Raw genomic sequence first — 13,319 nt, 5'->3', positions numbered from 1 at the left:
AGATTTCCTGCCTGATTTAAACTTAGTTTATTTGGTCCAATGGCACTGTTCCTAGAAACAGAGGGCAGGTTGACCACACATGTGTCTGTCTGTATTTGTGGCCTGACACTTGGCAGGATAAACTTCATTATGTTTATGGTTATGCTTAGGAAAACTACTCTCAATTGTTTCCAGTCTGTTGCAAACACAAATCTACAAGCTATATTAAATATGTACTATTGTATTTACCACAACTTTATGAAATCATGCATAAAATCCTAAAATGGGATAAAAGAAAGGCAACTTCTCAAAATTTTTTGTTTTCAATTTCTGGCAACATTTCAAAAAAAACAAGGAAGCAAACCAATCCTTATATTGAAAGGTCAGCCAGGACCTTATTTTCAGGATAAATAAAGCCGGCTTAAAAATATATTCAGATGCAAATAAAGAGAAACACAATTTTATCTTGTATCAGCTATGGCTGCAGAAAAATGAAATAGTTCCTCAGTACAATATCTTGGTAAATATCTGTATATGTTAATGAAGAAAATGGATTTTTTTTTCCAGCCAGAGTAAAATTTACAGTTGACTCAAAAAATGAAATAAATTGTAATGAAAAAGATAATTTTATTCCAATTCAAATAATACAGACCTGATTAGGCATTGAAGAGAATTTAGGATAGAATCTTATTTTCTTACTCTCTAATCTCAAGAACTTTACTCCTTCTGTTATAAAGGAGAAAAGTTTAGTTTTAATCATTTGAAGATAGAAAAGAATGCTGAAGTATAGCAATATGCAAAATAAATGTTCTGTTTGAAATTCATTGTAATGCATGGTCCAGTAAAAGACTGTGCACTATGTTTTGTCCTGAAATGTGTAAAGGAAACACAAAGCATAGTCTGGAGATCAAATATATCCAAGCACTTTTTCCTCTACAGTTTCATTCCTTGTCCTGTAAGGACTCTATTTTCACATGATTTTGCTGTGTATCTAAATTTAAAGATGAAAGACGAACCTCCATACAAATCCTTATACTATTAATCTATCTCCCATGCAAGCCCTGTGGGAACCAGAGAATCACTTGTGTTAGACTGGATATAGCAAGCAGGCATCAGGAACAGTTTTTGTGGAAATACAAAGAAAAACAATCTTAGTAATTTCTATTACTACTGGTAGCAATTTCTACCAGAATTTTTCTCCTTACTTCTTTATTATTTATCGTAAGTTTAAAGGCAATATTAGTGCCCTCAGCAATGAATATTTCTACTGCAGTGTTCCTCCAAATGTACTACTGAAAAATATTAATAATGTTTTATAAAAGATGTAACCTTCTCCTGTCTTATTACAAATGTTTTAAATTCAACCACAGACATCAGGCATGCTTGGGAAATAACAAAATACAATTTATGCAAGGGATTATGAATACGTAGAAATGGGGAGAGATATAACAGATACTATTTTTCACTTCTATTAGGTATTATTGGAAAACAGCTATAATATTTATGAATAGTATAATCAATTCCAGAATCCAGTATTGCTCTGATGGTATTCAGAACAATGAGTAAATGACACAGTATAAAAGTAATTAAACTAATGGAAAGTATTTTAAGTATTTTCTTGGCACTTCAACAGTTTAAACAGTTTAAAGGGGAAAATAAGCATGCAGCAAACATGACCCAGAACTGTTTTTATTTACAAGCTCCTCATTCCTTCCCACCCAATACCAATCTTGTGCCTGATCTCACAATGTACGGCAGCCAGAAGAAAGTAATATTTAAAGATAAGGAACAGCTGTTATGCTTGTCTGACCTGAGGAAGAACTTGAAAGACAAAAGCAGAAGGACATGAGAAAGAAAATAGTCCTCATAAGTGCAGTATTTGCAGAATAGTTTGAGTCTATTTCTAGCCAGTTCTGGTAATAGTAACTGACATGAAACTTGCTTGCATCAAACATACTTCCAACTAAAAGAACTAGAAGGGAAGCTAGCAAAGGCAACAATCATTCACAGTCCATATATGAATAACTATAAAAACAGCCTATTTTAAAGGAAAATCATTACTGAGCTTCAAAAACAATATCAAGAACACATATTACAAGATGTCAGAATTAAGGTTTGCCTCTGCAAATCTAGTTTCACCCCTTATGTTAAGCTAAACAGCCACAGAATTCCTGCAGAAACAGAAACCAAAACATTCTCATCCATTTTATTCAATCTTCTGATCTCCTTTCCAATCCAACTTTAAACTAGTACCAACATTTTCAAAACTTCTCAAATACTTGCCTTCTAACTCCCTGATTTTATCATGTTATAAGTTAATGCTACAATACTTAAATACATTTTTAAACACTAACCATAGCACAACTCACAGCTTTAAAAGACATTTAAGAAGCTCTCCCCACCAGCCCTGATGGTCTTGTCCCAGAGCTTTTCAGCAGCAGTATCTTCTGTGATCCATGCTCTTTTTTCACTCATTTACCTTTGATTCTGTAGAACTTTGATTCTTGATTTTCTTCAAGTTTTAGATTATTTATACTGGGGAAAGTCTCCTACCATTTACCATCTTATTCCTTCATCAAATGCATCAGAAATATTTATTTGCATTTTTAAAAAACTTTTTTCCCCACTTTCCTAAATCATTTTCTTCTATCATGCTATTGTTTGCACCTTCTGTAAATACTCAAAGCTATCACTAAAAATATTCGCAGTTACTATTAAGAATATTTTAAAACAGAGAGACAGGTCTGAGGTAAAGAATATACAGTGTAAATTCATCAGGATGCATGTAGACTCTTTAAAAAAATAACAGCTGGTGGAATGCATACAGGTGGCAAAAGTATGGTTATATAAAAACAAGAAACCTACAATATATGGTATTTGTAATAGCATCAGCAAACCTTGACATGCTCATGACTTTATATCCCAACATTTCCTTCTGAAAAATATGGAAAGGAACATTGAGGAAAAGATATAAATTATGCAAGTAAGTTGATCTATGTGAAAAAGTGTGCACATTCAACACAAGTGCAGAGGGAGCAATTCAAAGACTTTCTTCTTCATATTTCACAGAACAGATAACTAAAAGCAATTGTGCAGATTCAAGTTACTTAATGGCACAAAATGGTGTATCTTTAAAAAAAAGTATTACTACATTAGTAATTATTGCATAGAAATAATGCAACTCTTGCTATAGCAGTGAAAAGGTAGATGATTCTGTAGGGGAACTGCAAATGCAAAGGATTTGTGGGAAGAGCTAAAATTTAAATTACAATGCCACAACATTAAAATTATCACTGGAAAAGAATCAAAGAATCAAACAAATTGGAAGTGACGTCTCCCACTGATGCAACAATGCATCAAGTGCAACAGTCAGCTGACTCAAGAGTTCACAAATATCATTAACCACTTGACCGTTGACCAAAGAGCTAAACCAAACATTTTTCAAAGGAGACAGATGATTTCACAACTTTGTTACAATCGCTTTTTATGTAGTCAAGTCCAACAAATGCTAATTAGCATTCTGCCTTTAAGAACATCTTGCATCTTAATTAAATTCCCAGCCTTCTTATTAACTACAGATCTATAAGAAAATTGCTCTAAGGATGCTAATATCCTTATTTAATTAGGTGCTATCATGCATAGTAGTTGTTTAGTCCAGCTTCTTTTCAAGTGCGAGACTGCTATTTTCATGGCTTACCGTGCACAACACCAACTCCTCCGTGCAACAACTGGAAACTACAATGATTGCTCCCACATGTCTGTGCCAGCCAGTCCACAAGGATTTTTAGTTACTGAAGCCTTAAGGCTACACAACCTAACTACTGTGACTTGCTATAGTAGAGCTGTAAAGTACCAAATCTACTTCAGAAAGACAGCTATTTAAATATAGCAGATTGCTAACCTAAGAGCTCTTTTAGTTCAACTCTTTCAATTTATTGCCTTGCCACTATGCTCCTCTCTCACATTCTAAGCTGTCACAGGGGCCCACAGAATGTGAAAACTGCATAAAAAGTGAAACAACTGGCAAATTCCACTCGAGATAAAACTTAATTTGAAATACACAACACTCCGTCAAGTCAAGAAAGCTGTGAACAGCTTCAGTGACAGAGAGAGTAAATGGTACATAAGCCTCTAGAATAGTGCTTTTTACAGCAGTTGATCTTTCCTTTGCATGAAAGACAAATTTACCAGAACAATACACTGGCAGTACAGCAAAGAGACCATGCTGAATTATCTGGCCCAGCCTGATTTGAAACAAGAAAAATCACGAAACAATAGAAAAATACAATTTCAAAGTAAAACTGTTGGAAAAATACAAGCATGAGAGTGAAATAACCTTAGTTATACTATTATTATTGCAAAATTAAAAACAGATTTACATTTCAAGTGATATCAAATATCAGCATTGTAACAAAGTAAAACTAAGGGATTGCAGCTTTGCTCCAAGTATTCTGTCCTGTCTGCATTTATTTGCTCTTTATGCAAAGAACTGCCAAGAAGTCAATCATTTCACAGCCCTTCTCTATAAAGATTTGTTTAAAAGTAAAAACAGATTGCAATAAATATCTACCATAATCACCTTTCCTCTTAATTTTTATTGTTTTCTGTATAAATACTGTACGCTCAGACTTCACCTATCTTTGTCCATTGACAAGACTATGCTTAGTTTACAAAATTTCTTTGTAGACATTTACAGGTGTCAGTTCATTAACCTTCACACAGCACACCTGCCAGCTTACGCACATGCTATCTAAAGCAATGATACACTAAAGTGCTACGTTTGTGTCACAATTGGATATGAAATTAATATTTTTCTCCACTGAGCTACAATGGTGAATGTATTTGCATCAACTTACATCAGGCTTTTTTCCTGATGAGAGCAGTAGTTAAGTACCAATTGCTGATAAAAGGCAAATATAGTATAACACTGTACTATCTTCCACTTCTTGAAGTATACAAATGATAGCCTCATCTCTTTAAATCAAAAAGGATTTTTGCTGTTGAATCTCTTTCCCACTTCAGTAGCAGCAAAAGGCTTCATTTTAAAAGTTAACATATCTAGCTTTTCCACAATGGTGAAGAAAATCTCAGCAAGTCTAATATTCTTCCTTTTCTCAATTCTCTGTGGAATACAGTGACATTTTCAGTGTTCTGTAGCAGAAGTAGCCCGACCTTGGCTCATTTTTATCTGACCTCTGGGTTTTCACATCATTAATAAAGACAGAATCAAAACAAAGGCTATATACATTAGGGTAGGAAAAGTTTGCATAGTTTGGCACTATTACCATATATACACTTAAAATGGAACAAAATTAAACGCACATAGCACAGGTGGTGAACCTTCTAAGGACTGACTCCAAACTTTTCTCCTAATGGCAATAAACCACTTTCAGACCTCCCAACTCTGGCCACCATGATAGTTATTGCTTTACAGGATTATATCTTTTTGTTTCAGCTGTCAATAAAAACTTCAAATGATAGCTTTTTAACTCAAATAAAACTATAAGAAAACACTGACATCACTAAGATAACAGAAACACTGAACAAAAAGTACATCATGTTTTGATCTAGATTCAGCTTATTTACTGTTGGTTTTAAATTTTCTCTCAACATGTGACAAAACACCATTGTATCTGAAATCCGTTCCACTTGCCATTGCCCAAATATCATTAGCTATACTCAGAAAAATCAAGATGTCCCCTTATTTCTGATGATCTGTTATAGTAAATATATGTAGATCAACTTAGTAAATAGATATACTAGTCATGCTTTTCAATAGTAGTTGACATTCTGCAGAGCCTAAGTATCATTATCTCTCTGCTTGCACTTCATCTCTCACCATTGAAACAAACTCATTATGAGCTCAAGTTTAAACTATACTTGAAGTAATTTTCCGAGTCAATTTTGCTGACATCATGAAAATTCCAGACTTGAAACAATAAAACAAATGTATTTTACTGAATAACAAACACTGATACAATTCAACAACAACAAAAATAGAACTAATGAACTTCCAGGGACACTTGAACTGCACGTAACAATAATACATACCAACAGATTTCTAAGTGATATGCCTATGCTGCCTTTCACAGGCACCTAGACAGGCTGGAGAAAAGGGCTGATAAGAACCTCACGCAGTTCAGCAAACAAAAGTGCCCAGTCCTGCACCTTGGGAGGAAAAACCACGTGCACCAGTATGTGCTGGTTCCACCTCCACCAAAAGTAGCTTTGCAGAAAAGGGGCTCAGGGTCCTGCTGGGCTGACACTTGACCATGAGCCTGTAATGGTTCACCTCCTAGTGAGGCCACACCTGGAGTATAGTGGCCAGTTCTGGGCTTCTCAGTACCAAAAAAAAAAAAAAAAAAAAAAAACCAGACAGGGACATATTGGATAGAGTCCAGCGAGGGGCCATAAAAGGATTAAGAGATTAATTAAGGGATTGAAGCATCTCATATGAGAGCTCTGGGACTGTTTAGTCTACAGAAGAGAAGGCTCAGGGGAGATCTTATCAATGTGTACAAATACCTGAAGGGAAGGTGTAAAGAGGATGAAGCCATGCTCTTCTCTGCAGTGCCCAGTGCCAAGACAAGAAGCAGTGAGCACACACTGAACCACAAGGGGTTCTTCTGAATACAAGGAAATACTCTTTTTTAGGGTGACTGAGTACTGAAACAGGTTGCCCAGAGAGGTTGTAGAGTCTCCATCCTTGGAGATACTCAAAAGCCACCTGGACATAGTCCTAGGGACCACAGGTAGCCCTGCCTGAGCAGGAGGATCAGGCAATATGACCTCCAGTCACATGTTATTGCATCATATGCAGTTACCGTATCCAAAATCAGAAGGTAGCCTTACAGTACCATTATTAAGCTAAATAATAAACGCTTTTTATGAAGTAAATAGGAACCGAATGAAGATTTATTTTAATATAGGATTTACTGATTTAATTACTACAAGGTGATTACAAAGTAATCCTGTTTAGGCAGGGAACCGACACTTCATCTACCAATACTTTAGCTCAGGATTAGAACTGACCCTTGATGGTTACTTTTACCTCTGAAAAGAAGCCCTTCAAGGCAGATCATGAGCTTGGTTTAGGACAGCATAAAATTCTACAGTGACAATTAACAAAACCTATTCTCCAAATAGAAGACTTAGGCATGCAGAAAGAAAGGAGTGTGGCTTAATGCAGGCCAAAACATTATTAACTTTACTCATCCGGGAACTACAAACAATAGCTTGTACAGTACAGAATTCCTGCCGTAATGGTTTCCACCTGCTGGAGGGCTGCCACTCGCCTCCATACCTCCCTGCACTGCTGCCTCATCTGCTGCTAGAACCCATTGTCCTTCCTTCAGATAAGTAAGACCTGACAACTAGAGACACAAGATTCAGTTGCTCTAAGCAGACACCATCTTTTCCTAATTCTACATTGCAGAGAGCTAAACCTGCTATGCCTGGAGTCAGTGCCGGGTTACCACCATAAAACATTCTAGGTACTAGTTTACTCAGCTTCAAAACCGGGTCTCAGAGAGTGCTCAGATGGTAGAATAGTATTTTTATTCCTCATCTACTCACACACAGCCGAATGATATGTGGAAATGTAGAAGCTCCTTTTGAAAGATAGGATATTTATAAGTACTGAAGAAAACACACTGTTGAGTTATATGAAGTTGATTGTTGTGAAACGGTTACCAAAAAGACTCACCATAAAACTAACAGTAGGTATAAAGGGAGTTTGGAAAAGTTTTACTAGATCTACACCATTCTGAAATTTCCTGTCTTGCTGCATCACATTTAGTTTGCACAGGATGCTCTCAGAGTTGTAATTCTAGATCATTTCTGTCTCTCATGATAAAATTATTCATTTTCATATATTTCACAAAACATCTCAGTAACAGGAAAATGCAGTCTGAAGGCATGAATTTTCTAACTGAAATGCACAATGGAAAAAAAAATATTTAATTTTTATTGCAAGATGTTGGCCCACCGACCAGTCAAAAGATATGAAAGGCAAGTAAGTAGGCAAAAGAAATAAGGGAAGAAAGTAGGAATTTCCACCCCAAATAAGAAAAAGTGCAAGCAGCTCAAAGAGCCTGTTTTCAACCGTCTCTTAGCTAACACTGTGCCTCAAAGTTTGGGCATCCAGTGAATGGGCTATGGCCCTATGAAATAATTTTTAGTGAGGTGCCTTCTTAAGTTTATGTTAAAGATGTGTTCTTTCTCTTTTCATCTATATGGTGATAAACAGGTACTTTGGCTACAGGAGCAGATGCAGCCATCTACAAATTCAGGCTGCTGTCCAGCTTTTGTGCTGCTCAGGGCTCCAGCACGTGTCTATACGATGCCCACAGTTTAACAGAATCTCTCTCCAATAAACCACATAACCAGTCTGGAAGTTGTAAAGTAATAGTTTGTGAGGAAGAGACATTCTGGCAATCACTTTTAACCAGAAAAACTCCCTAAGGACAAGGAGGGATGGTAAGGAATGTGCCGAAACCCTGAGCATCTTCAAAATATGCAATTAATACATCGTTACAATATACACATCAACCTTAAAGAATCTTTATTTTCTAATCTATGGAATTACTTGAACACAGATTTCTCATTTGTTTTTAATGATTGTCAGAGAAAGAAAATAACATTCTTACATAGTTATACAGCAATTTATAACAAATCCTCTGTTTGGTTATCTGAGCCTATTTCTTACAGCTGGCTGAAGGCTACTGTAAGACTGTTCCAAGAAATAAGACAAGCAGTTTTAAGGAGCTGTTGATTCCTTCATACTACTACTTCAAATTCAGAGTAGGTAGATACTAACAGTTGGCCCTTTCTCTAGTTCATAGATTTCAAAGAATAAATAAATAAATAAATAAATAAATAAATAAATAAATAAAGACACCTTCCCCCTCGCCTTCTATGTAATTTATACCAGAACCTTTCATCCTTATGCAATTTCTATTGCATAAATCATTAAGCAATAAAAAATACACCAAATAACTTGTATTTATTTAAAGAAAGTCTACTAGGAAGGCAAGCAGTTGTGATTTGAAGACTTCTGAAGTTACTGAATCATTCACTTCCCGTACTACTGTTTCCACAATTAACCACCTCCTTCTCTACCGTCAAACCTTATAAAAATCTTTATTGTTGCATATTGTTGGAGACTTTTTACTTAATCGGAGAGATTAAACTCAAGCTGAGAATTCCCAGTCTAAAGGTTTCACCACATTCTTCCCCTGTGCAGCCATCTTAAGTGGGAATGTTTTATGTGTCTGTGCCTAGTCTTGCATAAATTCTGCCTTGCCATTTTTCAACTGCCTCTTGTAATATCCCACAGACACGTGTTCAAATCCATTTATATTTTTCATATATTCACCTCAGCCCTTTCTGCCATTTTTACTGCGAGCATTTCATATGGGAAAGGGTTTGCACTTTTTTTGTTTTCGCCGAAGGTGCAAGTAAAAATTACTGTATTTCTCCAGGCTCTTCCTACAGTCAAAGGAGAGAGACTGACACTTTTAGGGAGATTTATTCACAAGTGTTTGAATAACTAGTTCAAATTAGATTCCTAACTAGGTTAAATAAGCAGTTCATATTAAACGGCTAGTTAGATGAATTAAATGAAGGATTATACTACTGTGCACTCTTTATTCAAAGTCCATTCTTACAACACTACCTAATTCAATCTATTCAAAGAGGTGAAATTCAGGCTAATCACGTATCTTTTGCAAGTCCCAGCATTACTTAATTCCAGAAACCCCTCTTCACTTTTAGCTACCTGTTTAAACTTCTAGCTGAAAAGCTCTGCAGCTTGCGACATGCCTACACCAACTCTGAGGCCTTAAAATAATAAACAAAGGTGCTATTCTTTCTTGGGAAGTCATGCCTTGAGAAACCCATGGGTATGAGTGTGCCTTATTTCTACCAGTATAATTTAAAATAAAGAACGTTTTCAAGAGATTTGAGACTCAATACATATCCAGCAAAGTACATAAAAGTAATAAAACATTCAGTGCAACTTAAATGGATAAAAAATGAGATGCAATTACTATTGCCCAAAGTATAAACATCATTGAAGTGTGTCAAATCAGGTAAATTGCTGACATAACTTAAAGTTTAATACAGGTCATTTAAAGTCTCTGCCTCATAGGTAAAGGCTGCACATGAGAGCACACACTGTAATGCTATCTTTCCAAAAATAAAGAGAAGAAGTTTTGAGGCAAGTGAAGTTATTTCCCATTTTAAATCTGCAATTAGATTCAAATTATTTGGTAAATCATTTCAAATAAGGGCTACACCTGTACACATATAAAACAAGTTCCAATTCAAGTTATATGTTTCTTCTAATGCATCTTGAAATGCATCATATCCCAAAATGAAGTCTGCTATTAACCCATTATTGAAAGGTCTTCATTTTCATGTCATCTCACAGGAAAAAAAAAAAAAGTTACGTTAATGTGTTTGACACCTCTTCCAAAATCCCCTTTTACATGAACATGATTTCAGCAAATTTTAACTAAAATTACTTCCCATAAGAGGTGGACGTTATCAAGCAACTTTCCCCAATTTTCTTTTACAAGTCTTAAAAAGAGAAAAGAACCTCAAAAAACTGTTGGCTGATAAAATCATTAGTAAAACCTACTCACAAAGCAGAAGACAGAAAACACCTAGACCTCTACGGGGTATATAAAATAGTTTGCAGTGTTTCAGTTTCATCAATCTATGAGGTACTGTAATTACTAAATTCTAACAAGAAAACATATGAAATACAAAAAATTTCTCATGATTCAGTCACAGAAGTTCAGGCTCAACTGATTTACAAGTCAATACTGAGACAGCCTTAACTGTCTAGAACTGAGATGTACTGTGAGGACATTTATGAGATTTTTGGCTTGCTTTGTTTTTAAGCCTATCCTATCTCCAGTGACCACACAGTTTATAGTGTTATTTAATTCCGAAGTAAAACAAGGCTTGTCATCAGAATTATTTGGATTATACAGAAATAAAGGTTAATTAAAGAAAATAATCATAACCAGGACCTTATACCTTACACTGACTGGAAACTATACTACTATCTTTCATATCCTATACCCTGACAGATTTTTTTTCCTTAAAACCTGGAACAATCTCATACTATTTGTATAAAACGTCATAATCATTTATATCATAAGTAACATATTAGACAAAACTAATGGAGTTCACTCTCTGCCATTATATAGTATTCCTTGTATCAAGCTATTTTTCTAATCATTCTAACATTACTTTTTCACTTAGTTTCACCAAAAGATTAACAATAAGCAAGCCCAATACAAACAATTATCTCCTGCACACCAACAGGCAATTACGGATCATTTTAAGTTCAATTGCTTTATGTAAAATGTTGAAGCTAAACTGCCTTCTTATGCAGGAAACAGGAAATAGAGCATGGATACATGTCAGAAGCCAACTGGTTCTCCACTAGAACTACACAATCCCAGCAACCCATCATTGAAAGCATTGTATATTGAGCTCTTTTTACCACTGTCCATCTGCCAGCACTGAGATTGTACTGTCTTGGATAATAATATTTGTCTGATAAAGAATTAGGAAATCAAACTAGTGGAGAGCCACTGGAATTTATCACTATCGTCAGCAGCATGACAGGTACTACAAACCCTGCAAAACAGATTTGCACAGCTGAAGATTTAAAATATGCAATCTCTAGTACTCAAAAGCTAGACTGAAATCTGCCAGTGTTGCTAGCATTTTTACCATTGTTCTCATTACGCTTACTTTAATGTTTTATACACATATATGCGCATATATAGATGTATGCTGTCTGGCCTTTTAAACAGAAGTTGGAAATCCCACGATTTCACCTGTATCTTCCAAATGTACAGACAGACAGTAAGACACAGTACACAAGGATAATGAGAATCTCAGAAGTATTTATTTCCTGCTTCCATGAGAGTGATGAGCTTAAGCTAACTCCTTTTTTCTCCTAAAGCTTTGTTAGCCAGAAATCTGAAACATCCTGTAAGACTCCCATTTACCTGAAATAATACAATTCTCTGAATAGAAAATATTTGCACTTTATTTGACAGATATTTGTGTTTCTTGAAAAGGATACACACACTAAAAATAAAGTGAAAAAGCAATAACAAAAAGCAATCTAAATAGTATGGTGTGCTCCAAGCCTATGAAGGTTTTATTTGGTTGGTTGGTGGTTTTTTTCCTTAAAAAAAAAAAACAAAAAACAAAAAAACACTGCAGGAAATTGACAACCTTCTTAACCCTGGATTTGTGGATTTACGCATTCCATTAAGTGTAACAACCATCTCAATCTCATATTCCATTACACATACTTTTATGATCTGATTTTGTGGATAGATAGCAAACTAACACACTGGCCTGGTTTAAAGACTAAATTCACAGTTTTTAAATAAATTAGAAATTAAATTGCATTAGAAAGGACCACAGATTAGTATCAGGCACCCTTGTACAGACCCCTTCAAAATACATCAGTAGCTTCACCCTTCACAGTAGAAATACACTCACAGATTCACAGATTTCTCTAGGTTGGAAGAGACCTCAAGATCATCGAGTCCAACCTCCGACCTAACACTAAGTACTCCACTAAACCATATCCCTAAGCTCTACATCTAAACGTCTTTTAAAGACCTCCAGGGATGGTGACTCCACCACCTCCCTGGGCAGCCCGTTCCAATGCTTAATAACCCTTTCGGTAAAGAAGTACTTCCTAACATCCAACCTAAAACTCCCCTGTCGCAACTTTAGCCCATTCCCCCTCGTCCTGTCACTAGGCACGTGGGAGAATAGACCAACCCCCACCTCTCTACAGCCTCCTTTCAGGTAACTGTAGAGAGCGATGAGGTCGCCCCTGAGCCTCCTCTTCTCCAGGCTGAACAAGCCCAGCTCCCCCAGCCGCTCCTCGTAAGACTTGTTCTCCAGACCCCTCACCAGCTTGGTCGCCCTTCTCTGGACTCGCTCGAGCACGTCCATGTCCTTCCTGTAGCGAGGGGCCCAGAACTGAACACAGTACTCGAGGTGCGGCCTCACCAGAGCCGAGTACAGGGGCACAATCACTTCCCTCGACCTGCTGGCCACACTGCTTCTTATACAGGCCAGGATGCCGTTGGCCTTCTTGGCCACCTGAGCACACTGCTGGCTCATATTCAGCCGACTATCCACCAATACTCCCAGGTCCTTCTCGGCCAGGCAGCTTTCCAGCCACTCATCTCCCAGCCTGTAGCTCTGCTTGGGGTTGTTGCAGCCCAGGTGCAGGACCCAGCACTTGGCCTTGTTGAACTTCATGCAGTTGACCTCAGCCCATCGCTCCA

The 13,319-nt window shown here is 36.5% G+C and overlaps 1 protein-coding gene across 31 annotated transcripts in view; it reads right to left on the bottom strand.

Moving 5' to 3' along the window:
- ERC2 (ELKS/RAB6-interacting/CAST family member 2) overlaps window positions 1-13,319 on the bottom strand; it is a 525,223-nt gene that overhangs the window by 372,430 nt on the left and 139,474 nt on the right. The gene's annotated exons all lie outside the window — the stretch shown is intronic.

Source organism: Anser anser (genome assembly GCF_964211835.1).
Source record: "Anser anser genome assembly, chromosome: 12".
NCBI lineage: Eukaryota > Metazoa > Chordata > Aves > Anseriformes > Anatidae > Anser > Anser anser.
This window is presented reverse-complemented; position numbering and strand designations above follow the sequence as displayed.